Source organism: Entelurus aequoreus, linkage group LG06, assembly GCF_033978785.1.
Source record: "Entelurus aequoreus isolate RoL-2023_Sb linkage group LG06, RoL_Eaeq_v1.1, whole genome shotgun sequence".
NCBI classification, from domain to species: domain Eukaryota; kingdom Metazoa; phylum Chordata; class Actinopteri; order Syngnathiformes; family Syngnathidae; genus Entelurus; species Entelurus aequoreus.
This window is the reverse complement of record NC_084736.1, coordinates 37,827,602-37,844,389: the sequence shown is the minus strand read 5'-3', so window position 1 is coordinate 37,844,389 and position 16,788 is coordinate 37,827,602. Positions and strand designations below refer to the sequence as shown.

Sequence of the window (16,788 nt, the reverse complement as noted above, 5' to 3'; positions counted from 1 at the left end):
CACCTGTACAATGGATACACCTGTACAATAACTGATTGGATACACCCGTGCAATAACTGATTGGATAAACCTGTACATTAGATACACCTGTACAATAACTGATTGGATACACTTGTACAAGAACTGCTTGGATACACCTGTACAATAACTGATTGGATACACCTGTACAATAACTGATTGGATACACCTGTACATTGGATACACCTGTACAATAACTGATTGGATACACCTGTACAATAACTGATTGGATACACCTGTACATTGGATATACCTGTACAATAACTGATTGGATACACCTGTACAATAACTGATTGGATACACCTGTACATTGGATACACCTGTACAATAACGGATTGGATACACCTGTACAATAACTGATTGGATACACCTGTACAATAACTGATTGGATACACTTGTACAATAACTGATTGGATACACCTGTACATTGGATACACCTGTACAATAACTGATTGGATACACCTGTTTATTGGATACACATGCACAATAACTGATTGGATACACCTGTACAATAACTGATTGGATACAACTGAACAATAACTGATTGGATACACCTGTACATTGGATACACTTGTACAATAACTGATTGGGTACACATGTACAATAACTGATTGGATACACCTGTACAACAACTGATTGGATACACCTGTACATTGGATACACCTATACAATAACTGATTGGATACACCTGTACAATAACTGATTGGCTACACCTGTACAACAACGTCGTAACATCAAATTAAACTACCATATTTCACCTTTACACAGATAACAATACTACCTTGTCATTTATTTTAGGGTTGCAGTGATGTAAAACACAACAACTGAGAACTACATCATACATTTAAAGTAACACTGCTTTGACATGATTAAAATGAAGACTACACGAAACATAAGTCGGTTCACTATTATTCAAATCTCCAAAATGTGACATTTGATTTGACTTGGATCCTTCTATATATTTCTGGTGGTCATACAGAGTATCTCTGTCCCTTACCTTCATGTTTACTCAATGTTGGTGTTCCGCAGGGTTGTGTTGTGTGCCCACTGTTGTTTTCTTCTCACATTCAATCCTTGCTTCAGTTATTTTTGCGCCATAAAAAGTGGCAAAAAAATGTCCTAATTGAGAATCTGATAATATCTTTCTGTATGTGTCAAGTAGGGTTATATACCGGTACCAAAATGTATTTCAATACTTTTCAATACTTATTTAAATAAAGGGGACCACAAAAAAATTCATTATTGTCTTTATTTGAACAAAAAATGTTAGGGTACATGAAACATATGTTTATTATTGCAATTTAGTCCTTAAATAAAATAGTGAACATACTAGACAACTTGTCTTTTAGTAGTAAGTAAACAAACAAAGACTCCTAATCAGTCTGCTGACGTATGCAGTAACATATTGTGTCATTTATCTACCTATTTATTTATTTTTATTTGTTATTTTTAATTTAATTTAATTTAATTTGTATTTTTTTTTTTTTTTAATTATTATTATTATTTTTGTTTAATCTTATTATTTATTTGTGTGTGGCGTCGCGCGGGTCTCGCTTCCTGTTGGGTGGGGTCCGTGCCCGTGTGGCCGACCTTGCGCTGTGGGGTCTCTGTTGGTGACTTGATATGGTGGCGGCGCTGCTACTAGTCTGGATGCTGTGTCTCGGTTGTTTGGGCGGTGGTGTGTTTGTGCGGGTTTGGGTTGGGGTGGTGGGGTCTTTTGGTGGGGGGGTGGGGGTGTTGGTGTCTCTTGTTTGCGTGTTGGCGTTTGGGCTTGCTGGCGGGCTGGCGCTGGCTGGTCTCCGTGATTCTGTTGGCGTGTGGTTGCCGGTCGCGTTTTTTTTTTATCGCTTTGAGTTGATTGGGTGGTGCTGGCTGTCTGGGGGTGTTGTGGCTGCTATTTCTGCTGCTGTTTGTTTGTGGTGTGGGCGTCCGTGGCTGCTGGGTCTGGTGCAGGGGGGTGGCTGATGTTGTGACTGGTGGCAGCGCGCGCGCGTGGTGGTTGTCGGGGCTGACAAACTGTGTATATGTATGTATATGTGTGTGTATGTATGTATGTATGTATGTATATATATGTGTATGTGTATATATGTGTATGTGTATACATGTGTATGTATGTATGTGTATGTGTGTGTATGTGTACATGTGTATGTGTATGTGTATGTATATAGATATGTATGTATATTTCTGGGGGTATGTTCTGGGCCTGCCTGTCGGGTGGGGGTCGGCGCCTCAGGCTACTGCATATGGACTGCGTGTCTGGAGCTCCTGGGTCCCACCGTCCATCCCTTCCGGGTGCCCGTCTTGGTTGGGGCCTGCTGGGTCTGGTCCCTGCGTCTACTGTGGTAGCTTGGTGCTGCAGGGTATTCCGAGGTGCTGCGAGTCGGCCAGTTGTTGGGGTAGCGACCGTGTGTGTCAGCATGTCTGTGATCTTCTTTTAATTCTTTTTAAAAAAAAAATAGATTTAATTATTTATTTATTCCTATTTTTTAAATATATTTTATTAATATTATTATTATTATTATTATTATTTATTTATTTTCCCCTACCTCAGGGGGGGACTCGGCGGGGCGGTTGCTGGTTGTTCCATCTCCATCGTTGGGGTTCCTGCGGGTGGGGTGGGTGGTTCCTGTGGCCCCGTGCTGGGTGGTCCTGTGGCGGCCGGCTTGGGTGGGGTGGCCGGGGGATGGCCTCGCCGCGCTCTCCGGGGGTGGGGGGTGGGCTCATGGGGGCCCGGTTGCCGGTGGGGCGGGGGCGGTCTTCCCGTCCGGTTGCGGGGGGTCTCCGGTCCCCTCGGGCGGGGCGTCCCGCCTTTCTGTCCGTGTGGGGTGTGGTCTCTCGCTGGCTTGGGGTCTGGCTGCCCCATGCTTTTCTCGTGCCTTGTCCTCTGCCGGGTGCGTCTGTCTGCGGCCTGCTGCTGGCCCTTGTGGGCGGCGCAGTGGGCCGGGCTCTGGGGTTCCTGTCGCTGTCCGGCTTGGCTGCGTGGGGGCGGTGGTCCCTGGTTCCCTGGGCACCACACCTACTGTTTGTGGGTTGGGCTCTCGGGGAGGCTGGGGCCATACTCTGGCTCCCGCACACACTGGGAGTCAAATGTATTGTACATGCAAATTCACATATATTCACATACATACACACATACATAGGTACCTACGCTCCCACATACATATACAAATACAGTACATATTTACACACTCAAAGTTCGTACATCCACACGCACACTCATTATACAAACATACTGTATACACATACTGTACATATACATTCACTGTACAAACATACATATACACACACTGTACATATACACTCACTGTACAAACACACACATACACATACTGTACATATACATTCATTGTACAAACACACACATACACATACTGTACATATACATTCACTGTACAAACACACATATACACATACTGTACATATACATTCACTGTACAAACACACATACTGTATACACATACTGTACTTATACATTCACTGTACAAACACACACATACACATACTATACATATACCTGTACATTCACTGTACAAGCACACATATACACATACTGTACATATACAAGTACATATGCACACATACACTCATGCACATAATCACATTTCATCAAACATATACTAACGTTGTTGCCCTAGGGTAAACTGGGTATAACACATGGCACACTGACAAAGCTTACCCTATTGTTACTATAACAATCTACAAGGTTAATGTAGGTTGCTTCTCTTTCTTCCCCTCCATTTTTCTGCATTCTTTCATATCTCAAGTTATCATTACGTATATGTATTGTTGCATTTGAACAATTGTATTGTTGATAATAAAGGTAAAGTATTGGTATTGTTTATTATCAATAGCACTATTTCTATTGGTATTGATATTGCTCCATTTTTAGTGTAATAATGCTCATTGTCATTTCTGTATTATTTTTTATTTTTCGCTAACTGCTTATTTGCTATTACTTTTACCATCATATTTGTACATGTCGTATTTGCTGATGTTGCTCTGTTGTTGTTGTTGTTGTTGTGTTTGCTGTTGTTGTTTTTGTCTCTCTGTCTAATCCCCCTCTTGTCCCCACAATTCCCCCCGTCTTCCTTTTTTTCTCTTTCTATCCCCTCCTGCCCGGCTGCACCAAATGATAATATAAATACATTTAATAAAGTCAAAATACAAATAAGGCAACAAGAGAAGTATCCTACACTTCTCTTTTGTAAAGTAAATCTGAACAGCCGATATGGGCATCTACATCTACTATATGATTTGCCTGAGAAGCTGGGCAGGACATTATTAAAAAAAAAAATAATAATTAAAAAAAAAAAAAACATATATATTACGGTACCTATTATTTTGTCTACATTATGAGGGACAAACTGTAAAAATTGATTATTCATCTACTTGTTCATTTTACTGTTAATATCTGCTTATTTTCTGTTTTAACATGTTCTATCTACACTTCTGTTAACATGTAATAATCACTTATTCTTCTTTTCTTTGATACTTTACATTAGTTTTGGATGATACCACACATTTAGGTATCGATGCAATACCAAGTAGTTACAGGATCATACATTGGTCATATTCAAAGTCCTCATGTGTCCAGGAACATATTTACTGACTTTATAAACATAATATGAATTTTAATAAAAGGAAAAAAGATTTTGTGACGATAAAAAATATCGATGTAATCATAGTAGTATCGACTAGATACGCTCCTGTACTTGGCATCATTACAGTGGATGTCAGGTGTAGATCCACCCATGGCATTTGTTTACATTGTGACGCCAGTGAGCTATTGTATCCTCCTAAGGTGTGTAGTGAAGCATGTTTAGCTATTCCTCGTCCTCCAGTGATAATGCTACTTGTAAGAAACTTAATTTATTTGTCGCCATGGAGGCCAGGATTAGTGATTTAGAAGTAGATAAAACACTGTGGATGGATGGATGTTAGCTGCTAGCTAGCTAGCCATGTCTTAAAGCACCTCTTCCTGAGGGTGTTTCAGTGTCATAACTTCACCTTTATCCTGGATAGACACCACCTTAACTAACTCATTTTCTGGGGGAAACACTGAGATCATATTGTTGATGTAGATCACAGATGTCAAACTCAAGGCCCGGGGACCAGATGTGGCCCGCCACTTCATTTTATTTGGCCCTGGAAATAATATGTATCAATAAAGTACTGTAACTTTTCTTACTCAAAGTATTCTTTCTTTCTATTTTGGGAGGAAAAAAAAAATGCACTCCATGTAATCGCAAATTATGTTAACTTAAATATTGTCTAATTATGCAAAAATATATGATCAAACATTAAAACTATTTTTTAAAATAGAAATAAATAATAATAATAAAGATTTCAAAGCAAGTTATCCATCAAATAAAAGTAGCAATAGATATCACGGTCAAATTGTGAAATTTACTGTGGTTTTTACAGCATTTTTCTCTAAATGAAAAACGTTTTTTACTGTAATAAACTGTGGTGGCGTTTTGGCATTTACAGTAATACAACAAAAAATCTACACATGTTGATTTGCGGTAAAAAAAACAAAAAACTTTTTACTGTAAAATTGCAGTTTTTTTTATTCACAGTAAAAAAAACAAATGTAAACTGTACAGTAAAATTCTGGCAACTGAGCTGCCTTTTTATTTTTTTTACCATAAAAACAGCAGTACTGTTTTTCCATTTACAGTAACATACACTACATTTTGAGGTGAAATTATTGCAACTAATCATATTTTTTTTTACATTTTAGTTTAAAAAAAATCTACAATTAAAATGCATTAAAATTGTGTAATAATAGTACTCACTGTTAGCAGCGGGCCAAACATAACTGTCATGTGGCCCTCAGTGAAAACCACTTTGACACCTCTGAAGTAGATGATCTATGGATACATCTCCTGTTGCCTTATTTGTATTTGACTTTATTAAATGTTGGGGTCGAATTTTGTTAAACAAAACCAGTTTTATCAGAGCTGTTTATCGTTTTTATGAAGGAATGTATAGTTCATCATAGAACTGGCACCCACATCTATTGATTTTGAATGGAGAATCGTTTTGAATTGCGAATTGATTCTGAATCGAATCCTCACCCCCATGGATTGATTCGAATTGTGCTGTGCCCAAAAATTCACAGCCCTAAAAAGCATTGCAAACCGCTAAGAGAGAAGTGAGAAGCGAACAAATTGTGGATAAAAGAGTAAAAGTCACCTGGACAGTATGATAGTTTTTTGGGATTTTTATAAAATGGACCATAGTCAGACCAATGTGGTCTATAAATGATGCAAGGCTTCGCTCACCCTTTAGAGCACAGCTGTGACTTCCTAGCACTAAACCTGCAGTAAAGAATTCTTATCAGGTTTCTCTATGTTTACATTTTCACATTTTGCACCATTTTTTACACTTTATGAAGCATTTCTTACATATTCCTTATTTTTGTAACCTACATTTTAAGAAGTTATTGTTAAGTCTTCAATATGATTTTAATATTTTGTTTACATTGTTTGTTTTCCATGTTTGTGTTGACATTTCCTTTCTGTCTTGATAGCTGAGGGGATTATAATCAGAGTAGGGCTGGGCGATATATGGAATATTCTCGATATATCGTGGGTTTGTCTCTGTGCGATGTAGAAAATGACTATTTCGTGATATTGGAGTATACCTTCTCAGGCAGTTGCTTTTAGCTGCGGGCATTACACTTCAGGCTTTTCTCACTCTTTCTTGTCTCTCCTCACAGAGATAAAACAAGCGCACCTTCTTACATACGTCACATACTGTCGCGCGTGCAACGTCATACACTCTCGCCGAGCAGAGAGATAGCAGCATGGTAAAGTGCCAATCTGGTAACAAATGGAGGAAGAATAATTTTTTCCCAAGAAAAACAGCACAGGGTCCATCGTCTGGCGGTGGTTTGGCCTCAAGCAAGAAGATGTTGAACAGACAACCGTAATATGTCAAGTATGCGGCAAAAGCGTTGCTACAAAAAGTAGCAGCACTACTAATTTGTAGCATCATTTGAAAAGTCACCCGCTAGAGAATGAAGAGTGCTTGAACTTCCGCATGTCAACATCTCCGGCCGGTGCCACACCCACAAAATGCCGAGTTAACCAGCACTGACCCAATTGAGCCTGACGTCTTCCATTTCCACATCAACAAAAAATGTTAACAACAGAAGGAGATAACGTCCGCAGGAACCTACCACATAGCGAAGGACATACACTATTTGATTTTCTATTATGCAGCTCATTTTTATTTGACACTTATTGAAATATATTGTGTGACGTCATGCACAAAAGTGCACTTTATTTGTTTTAAAACATTGTAGTGGCGTTCTGTACAAAAAGTGCACTTTAATTTAATGTTGTTTTGATATGTCATCTTAGTGACATCATGCACAAAAGTGCACTAATAGCTTGTTTTAAAATGTCTCTGACAATCTTGCACTTTCTATTTGGAAATGACATGAATGTTTGTGCCACTGCTTAATAACTGTTTAATAAATACAGTTTTGCTAAATTGACTTAGTTGTGATTTCCCTCTCTGCATGAAAGTTTAAAATGAGCATATATTAATGCAGTATGAAGAAGAATGTTTTAATGTAGACACATAGAATCATCATACTGCTGTGATTATATGCATCAAGTGTTCATTCAAGGCTAAGGCAAAATATCCAGATATATATCATGTATCGTGACATGGACTAAAAATATCCACATATTAATAAAAGGCCATATCGCCCAGCTCTAAATCAGAGTTAGGTTACATTTTAAATACAAATATTCACATTTAATATATTTTTCTCCTGGTTCTTCTTTTCCACAGGTCATAAAAGTGTCACTATTTATCTACAAAAGCCAAAAGCTGTGAAGTTGTCACGTTGTGTAAATGGTAAATAAAAAGACAATACAATGATTTGCTAATACTTTTCAACTTATATTCTTTGAATAGACTGCAAAGACAAGATATTTAATGTTCCAACTGGTAAACTTTGTTATTTTTTGCAAATATTAGCTCATTTGGAATTTGATGCCTGCAACATGTTTAAAAAAAGCTGGCACAAGTGGCAAAAAAGACTGAGAAAGTTGAGGAATGCTCATCAAAGACGTATTTGGAACATCCCACAGGTGAACAGGCTAATTGGGAACAGGTGGGTGCCATGATTGGGTATAAAAGCAGCTTCCATGAAATGCTCAGTCATTCACAAACAAGGATGGGGCGAGGGTCACCACTTTGTCAACAAATGCCTGAGCAAATTGTTTAAGAACAACATTTCTCAACCAGCTATTGCAATGAATTTAAGGATTTCACCATCTACGCTCCGTAATATCATCAAAAGCTTCAGAGAATCTGGAGAAATCACTGCACGTAAGCAGCAATGCCCGCGACCTTGGATCCCTCAGGCGGTACTGCATCAAAAAGCGTCATCAGTGTGTAAAGGATATCACCACATGGGCTCAGGAACACTTCAGAAAACCACTTTCAGTAACTACAGTTGGTCGCTACATCTGTAAGTGCAAGTTAAAACTCTACTATGCAAAGCCAAAGCCATTTATCAACAACACCCAGAAACGCTTCGCTGGGCCCGAGCTCATCTAAGATGGACTGATGCAAAGTGAAAAAGTGTTGTGTGGTCTGACAAGTCCACATTTCAAATTGTTTTTGGAATCTGTGGACCAAAGAGGAAAATAACCTTCCGGATTGTTCTAGGCGCAAAGTGTAAAAGTCAGCATCTGTGATGGTATGGGGGTGTATTAGTGCCCAAGGCATGGGTAACTTACACATCTGCGAAGGCACCATTAATGCTGAAAGGTACATACAGGTTTTGGAGCAACATATGTTGTTATCATGGACGCCCCTGCTTATTTCAGCAAGACAATGCCAAGCCACGTGTTACAACAGCGTGGCACCATAGTAAAAGAGTGCAGGTACTAGACTGGCCTGCCTGTAGTCCAGACCTGTCTCCCATTGAAAATGTGTGGTGCAATATGAAGGCTAAAATAGCAGAAGGGAGACTGTTGAACAACTTAAGCTGTACATCAAGCAAGAATGGGAAATAATTCCACTTCAAAAATGTGTCTCTGAGTGTTGTTAAAAGGAAAGGCCATGTAACACAGTGGTAAAAAAAAATACCCCTCTGACTACTTTTTTGCAATGTGTTGCTGCCATTAAATCCTAAGTTCATGATTATTTGCAAAAAAATAAAAACAAAAAAACAAAGTTTCTCAGTGTGAACATGAAATATCTTGTCATAGCAGTCTATTCAATTGAATATAAGTTGAAAAGGATTTGCAAATCATTGTATTCTCTTTTTATTTACCATTTAAACAACGTGACAACCTCACTGCTTTTGTACATGGAGCGGTATCAAACACTTAAATGGTGATCCTGCATTCCAACAAGTGAAACATATTCTCTTCATGCACTTTCCACTTTGACAATCTACTTTCTTGCTTCTGAAGACAAACTTGACCATGTCTGTTTTTTTCATCTTCATTCGTGAGTAACAGTTGGAGAATTCCCGTGTGTCCATGTATTTTACTGCCTCATCCTGGTGGAAACATTCAAGTGTTAATTGCTGCAGCTTTGTTACAAAACCTTGCCTCCCCCATGGACCCCCTGATGTCACCTCCTGGAGTTTTCTGGGTCAGAGGGAGGAATTCCCCAGGATTGCCCTCATTGTCAGTCAGCTACTGTGCAGCTTCAGTCTTCATGTCACCCTCACAATCATTACCTGCTTAGATCTTGTTGGTCGGAGTGTGGAGATACCTTCTGGAATGCTGGATGAGCACTTGGAATGTAAGTCTCCTTACTTTGTGTAACTTCTGGTATACAGTCGTGGTCAAAAGTGTACATACACTTGTAAAGAACATCGTGTCATGGCTGTCTTGAGTTTCCAATACTTTATACAACTCTTACTTTTTTGTGATAGAGTGATTGGAGCACATACTTGTTGGTCACAAAAAACATTCATGAAGTTTGCTTCTTTTATGAATTTATTATGGGTCTACTGAAAATGTGAGCAAATCTGCTGGGTCAAAAGTATACATACAGCAATGTTAATATTTGCTTACATGTCCCTTGGCAAGTTTCACTGCAATAAGGCGCTTTTGGTAGCCATCCACAAGCTTCTGGCAAGCTTCTGCTTGAATTTTTGACCACTCCTCTTGACAAAATTGCTGCAGTTCAGCTAAATGTGTTGGTTTTCTGACATGGACTTGTTTCTTCAGCATTGTCCACACGTTTCAGTCAGGACTGTGGGAAGGCCATTCTAAAACCTTCATTCTAGCCTGATTTAGCCATTCCTTTACCACTTTTGACGTGTGTTTGGGGTCATTGTCCTGTTGGAACACCCAACTGTGCCCAAGACCCAACCTCCGGGCTGATGATTTTAGGTTGTCCTTTTTGATTGATGGATTGATTGAAAATTTTATTAGTAGATTGCACAGTGCAGTACATATTCCGTACAATTGACCAATAAATGGTAACACCCGAATAAGTTTTTCAACTTGTTTAAGTCGGGGTCCATGTAATCAATTCATGGTACAAATATATACTATCATCATAATACAGTCATCACACAAGTTAATCATCAGAGTATATACATTGAATTATTTACATTATTTACAATCCGGGGGGTGGGATGAGGAGGGTTTGGTTGATAACAGCACTTCAGTCATCAACAATTGCATCATCAGAGAAATGGGCATTGAAACAGTGTAGGTCTGACTTGGTAGGATATGTACAGCGAGCAGAGAACATAGTGAGTTCAGATAGCATAAGAACAAGTATATGCATTGCAAATACATTTGATTATTTACATTTGGTTATTTACAATCCGGGGAGGTGGGATGTGGAAGGGGGAGGGTGTTAGTCAAGGGTTGACCTTAGTCAAAGGTCTTAACTCATTCTCTTTTTATGCCACATCAATGTGGAATGCGCTCCCAACAGGTGTAAAAGAAAGGGCATCTCTATCCTCCTTCAAAACCGCAATAAAAGTACACCTCCAGGCAACTTCAACCCTAAACTAACACCCTCTCCGGATTGTTAATATTCAAATGTAAATAATCAAATGTAGATACCCCTCAACCCCCCGCCCTCCACATCCCACACCCCGGATTGTAAATAATGTAAATAATTCAATGTGATTATCTTGTGTGATGACTGTATTATGATGATAGTATATATCTGATAGTATATATCTGTGTCATGAATCAATTTAAGTGGACCCCGACTTAAAAAAGTTGAAAAACTTATTCTGGTGTTACCATTTAGTGGTCAATTGTACGGAATATGTACTTCACTGTGCAATCTACTAATAAAAGTTTCAATCAATCGATCAAAAGTCTACATACAACACACAAAGACAAAGATATGTTTGAAAGGGCCAATTTATTTCAGGCCAGAACAAATTGACAAAACTATTTTAAATAGCAACATAATGGCACTTTAACTTTAACTTTAAGTAGATAGGATCTTTGATCCAGGACACAACTTACATTTAACTAAAATTTAATTTTCTTTGTGCTCGACAAAAGAAAAGTATTGAGAATATCTCCATGTTAAGAAACTCGACTTCTGGCTTCGCCATGATGTCTTGTTAGTTGTTATGAGAGTAGCGTATGTGTGTGTGTGTGTGTGTGTGTGTGTGTGTGTGTGTGTGTGTGTGTGTGTGTGTGTGTGTGTGTGTGTGGCCCTTTAAGATATGACAGCATATGAGGTGAGTGACGTCAGTGAGTGAGTGGGCGAAAGAGGTGAGGGAGTGGCAACAGTGAGTGCATGCAGGTGCTCTAGTTTGGTGGATGGCTGCGTCCAATAAAGTCACAAAGTTGCAACAAACCGCCGGTCTCGTCATTCACTCTCAGCTGTAAAGACCCACTTCCGGGTAAAGTGAAGGTTGTTAGCCCCAAAGTACATAGGCCCTAGAGGAATGTCTCTCCTGCGCCCCTCAACTACGGTCTGAGCCCCCGCCCGGCTCCCACCCACACAAAGCACGCCTTTTCTTTTCCTTGTGACACAGAAGGACGACACCACGGCACTCCAATAAAACACACTCAGATCTTCTGTTTCTAGCCGATACTACATTAAAAATAACGTAAAATAACGCAGTAACGCATCATGTAGTAACGGTAACTGAGTTACTGAATATAAAAAATAACGCGTTAGATTGCCATCTTTGTGAACGAGAGGTGGTGTAATCTTGCTCATATTACTGTAAAGGAGTGTGTTTGTACGCCGGACATTGAACTTCTGGCTGTTGGAATTCGGCCATATTATTTGCCAAGGGAATTTACTTCTGTAATCTTCATCGGAGTGTATGTTCCTCCTTCTGCTGACGAAACTGCTGCTTGTGAACCATTCACGCCGCTGTTGCTAAGCAACAGACCAAACATCCAGATGCCCTCATTCTCATTTCGGGTGACTTTAATCATGTTTCTCTGGACTCTATTTTATCCACTTTCCATCAATATGTACACTGTGCAACACGGGAAAATAAAACTCTGGACCTACTGTATGCTAATTCAAAAGATGCATACAGCGCCACTGCCCTGCCCCCCTTGGGACGGTCTGATCATAATCTGGTGCTTTTAACACCTCATTACGTTCCTGCTGTGAGGAGGCAGCCCATCTAAACTAAATCAGTGCAAATGAGAAGCATTGAGGCTGGCATAGCCTTACAAGACTGCTTTGAGACTACAGACTGGGAAGTACTGTGTAAGCCTCACGGGACAGATATCAACAAAATCACAGACTGCATCACTGAGTACATCAATTTCTGAGGACTCCATCATCCCGACAAAAACTGTCCACTGTTACCCAAATAACAAGCCCTGGATCACCAGCCAGCTAAAGGTGCTGCTAAATAAAAAGAAGCGAGCCTTCAGATCCGGTGATCGGGACGAGTTGAAGAGGATTCAGTGGCAGCTCAGAGTTAATCTTCAAGAAGAGAAAGATGCCTATAGAAGGAAGCTTGGAGCTAAACTCCAACAAAACAACACTCTTGAGGTTTGGAAAGGTATGAAGGCCATCACAGGCTTCAACAATAAAGCCAAACTGCTGGATGGGGGTGCAGATAGAGCCAACGAGCTGAATTTGTTTTTCAACAGATTTAGCAACGCACCCCTTACTGGCCCTCCCCCCACTACTCCTGTTCTCACACCTCCACCTCCCCCTCCTTCTCTTTTACCTGCCACAGCCGTTTTTTTCCCCGTCTCCCCTCCCCCACATCCACCCCCACTGAGAAAGCCAGCCCGGTGTGTCTGACACCTGGACTTGTAAGACGGCAGCTGGAGAAAGTCAATCCAGCTAAGTCAGCAGGCCCTGACCGAGTCAACCCCTGGGTCCTGAAGACTTGCGCTGCTCAGCTAACTGGGTTCCTGCACTTCATCTTCAACCTGAGTCTGAAGCTAGAACGGATACCAGTGCTATGGAAAACATCCTGCATAGTGCCGGTGCCCAAGAAGCCCATCCCATCGAGCTCAAATGACTTCAGACCTGTTGCCCTGACGTCCCAGGTCATGAAGGTCCTCGAGAGACTTGTGCTGGATCAGCTGAGGCCACTGGTGGCTCCTTCCCTGGATCCTCTACAGTTTGCATATCAGCCCCATGTAGGAGTGGACGATGCTGTTATCTACCTGCTGCATCATGCTCACTCTCACCTGGATGGTGGGAAGGGCACTGTGAGGATCATGTTTTTTGATTTCTCCAGTGCCTTTAACACCATTCAGCCAATTCTGATGAGTGACAAGTTGCTCAGGATGGGTGTCAGTTCATCCATTGTCTCCTGGATCACTGATTACTTGTCTGACAGGCCCCAGTTTGTGCGACTGGGGAGCTCCGTGTCGGATACTGTGGTCAGTGGTGTAGGTGCTCCACAGGGGACCGTCCTGTCTCCTTTCCTGTTCACCCTGTACACCTCAGACTTCCAGTATAGTTCCAGGTCCTGCCACCTGCAGAAATACTCTGACGACTCCGCTGTGGTCGGGTGTATCGGAGAGGGACGGGAATTGGAGTACAGGACACTGATCGCTGACATTGGCTCTTGGTTAAAAGGTAAGTTTCCCCTCCGACCGTACAGGTCTCTGAGTTCCTCCGTTTTGTCACGTTTGTCACCTTTGTCCTTCTTGACCTTTTCTTTACCATGGCTTTTTTTGGAAGAAGAGAAGGAATGCCGATGTCTTTCTTTCTCTCTGAACTTATCCTGAGGTGTGACTTTGTATTTATCCCGGAAAGGCAGTGGCAGAGGATCGTGACCATCTTTAAGAAAGACTGAACTTGAGGCGATCTCCATAGAACATTTATCCTCAACTGACATCTAATTTTTCTCCTCATATATGTTTTCAGAGAAATCCTGGTTATATTGTCTGATGAGGAGGTCCTTCAGCTCAATTACTGAGATTATGTTAGTTGACACTGCAATGGGCCCAGCATGTTCTGTAGCACTGCAACTGAGTGGTCCAGTTACCACCCATCCCAGTATGGTTTGGACTGCATATGGTCCATTCTTTTGACTGTTTATTATATTCCACGGCTCCATTGCCCGAGGAACATCAGTCCCAATAAGAAGTTCAACGTCTGCCTCAATTTCCTTTAAGTCAATGCCACCAAGATATGGCCACCTCTTCAAGTCAGCCTTTGTGATGATGTTTTTCTTTGAGACAGGTATCTTGCTCTGTGTGTACACTTTCGGCAGGTCCAGATATGTGAACCCTTCCAAGTCTCCAACCTCCAGTCCTCTGACCTCATAGGTCTTCGCAGGGTTTTCCTGTCCCATTGTTCGCAAAATAATTTCTGTTTTGCGTCCTTTCACATTCAGTTGATCCATGAGATTCTCAGTGCAAAATGTTGCCGTGCTGCCTGGATCGAGAAAGGCATAGGTCTGAACATACCTGTTCCCTTTTCCGGCCTTAACTCTGACTGGCACGATTGCAAGTGCACAGTCTTTCCCGGCCCCGGTTGCATCACCGGCTGAAACAAGAGCACTGCTTATAGGGGTTTCTTCTGTCTCTGCAGTGGGCTTTGCTTGAGTTTCCTGCCTTGGGCCCTTTTCACTTGAAATATGAAGTACAGTAAGATGTTTCATTTTGCAAACCTGACACATTAATCTTCTTTTACAATTTTTGCTTAAATGACCTTTTAGTAGGCAACCAAAACAATATCCTTGTCTTCTTAAAAATTCAAGCCTTTTGTCATGTGACTGTGTTTTGAATAGTGAGCAGTCAATCAGAGCATGTTTGCCATGACAATATCCACATAAAGGGATGATACCACTGGGTGTGGTTTGAGCAGGTTGTTGTGGAACAGATGATTGTTTTACAGTGCATCCTGCTGGCTCTGTATTCACAGCTACTGAAGTAGCAAAGCTGCTTCTTCTTTGGCTGATTGATTTTAGTTGGAGAGAGGCCTTTTCGTTGTTATTTGGTCCTGAATGTCTCCAAACAACGGATCCAAAAGCATCTTGGCATGCTTTTCCACAAAATCCACAAAGTTGTTAAATCTGATTCTCCTGCCAGTTCTCTGTTGTGTCTCATAAGCTGTGCTTCGCCACCTTTCTCTGAGTTTGTAGGGTAGTTTGGATGTAATTAACCTTAGGTTCGATGGGATATCAAGTTCCTCCAAATACTGTAAATCTTGCATTACATTATAGCATTCTCTCAAATACAGTGCATATGCATGCTGCATTTTCCCATCCTCAGCTTTAATCGCTGTCCAATTCAAGGCTTTTTTCAAGTAAGCTCCCGATATTTTCATCTCATTTCCAAAGTGTTCTTTTAAGAGGCGCCTTGCTTCATTATTGCCCCTACTGGCTTCCATGTGCAAACAGCTGCGAACCAAGTCTCTTGGCAAACCAGAGGTAAACTGCTCAAGGTAGTAGAGTCGGTCTTGATCATTATCAGTCTTGTCTTCAATCAAGTGTTCAAATGCATGGATAAAAGACTGATTTGCCAGTGGGTTACCATCAAACACCGAAATCTCTCTTGCTGGTAGTAGAGACAGTTTTTGCTGTGAGACAATGAGTTTTGCGATGTCACTTTGTCTTTGAATAACCATTTCCAAGTTATCATGAGCAGCATTAATAACCACATTATCTTGTGCAGAGTGATTTGTTATTTGAGTTTGATTTACACTCTGGGTCTTGTGTTTTTCAGTTGTGTTTTTGTTTTGAGGTTTATTTAGATCTTCTGATGTGTTGGTGAACCTTTTTAGTAGAGGTCTGTGGAGACTTAAGATGGTTTGGTGAAGTGGGGTTTTGGGTATTGCACTATATACACTATAAAGTCCACATTGCTCTCCATAGTTTCTCTTTCATGGTGAGAATCATAATACTCAGTCATGCCATCACCTGGAGGTTCCTCAGCCACCTCATGGCTTTTATGAATTAAATCACTTTGAAGGATTTGTATTTTAGCAGTTGATGCTGCGAGGTCTGCTTCCAACTCCATTTGCTCCATCTTTGCTTTAAACTTTGTTTCCTCCAGTTGCAAGGTGTGTTTTTCCTTCAGTGCAGCAGCTCGAGCCATTGTAGCAGCTTGTTCTGTATTGGCCTTTTTTAATTCTGAGGATACTGAGGAATATCTGGAGGCATTTGATCCAGTGGCAGACTTTGATTCGTGAGATACATTTGATATGCTGTCCAGTGGTCCAACTTTTGATTGTGCAATTTCTCTTTTCCATGTTTCAACATCTTTCATGAAATAATTCAAATTTATTATTCTGGGTTCATACCAGTCATAATAATCATTTTCCTTTTCCTCTTCTGATAAGAATTATTGCACAGATTTGTGA

General features: G+C 40.7%; 1 protein-coding gene across 2 annotated transcripts in view; it reads left to right on the top strand.

Moving 5' to 3' along the window:
* Positions 1-16,788, top strand: part of acsl2 (acyl-CoA synthetase long chain family member 2) — a 111,599-nt gene that overhangs the window by 4,731 nt on the left and 90,080 nt on the right. The window contains exon 1 of one of the 2 annotated variants that reach the window (XM_062050685.1): positions 9,703-9,801. The exons of the other annotated variant lie outside the window; for it this stretch is intronic. The gene's annotated coding sequence lies outside the window, so the exon portion shown is untranslated. Of the gene's footprint in view, positions 1-9,702; positions 9,802-16,788 lie in introns of those variants that run through there. 2 annotated transcript variants of the gene reach the window in all.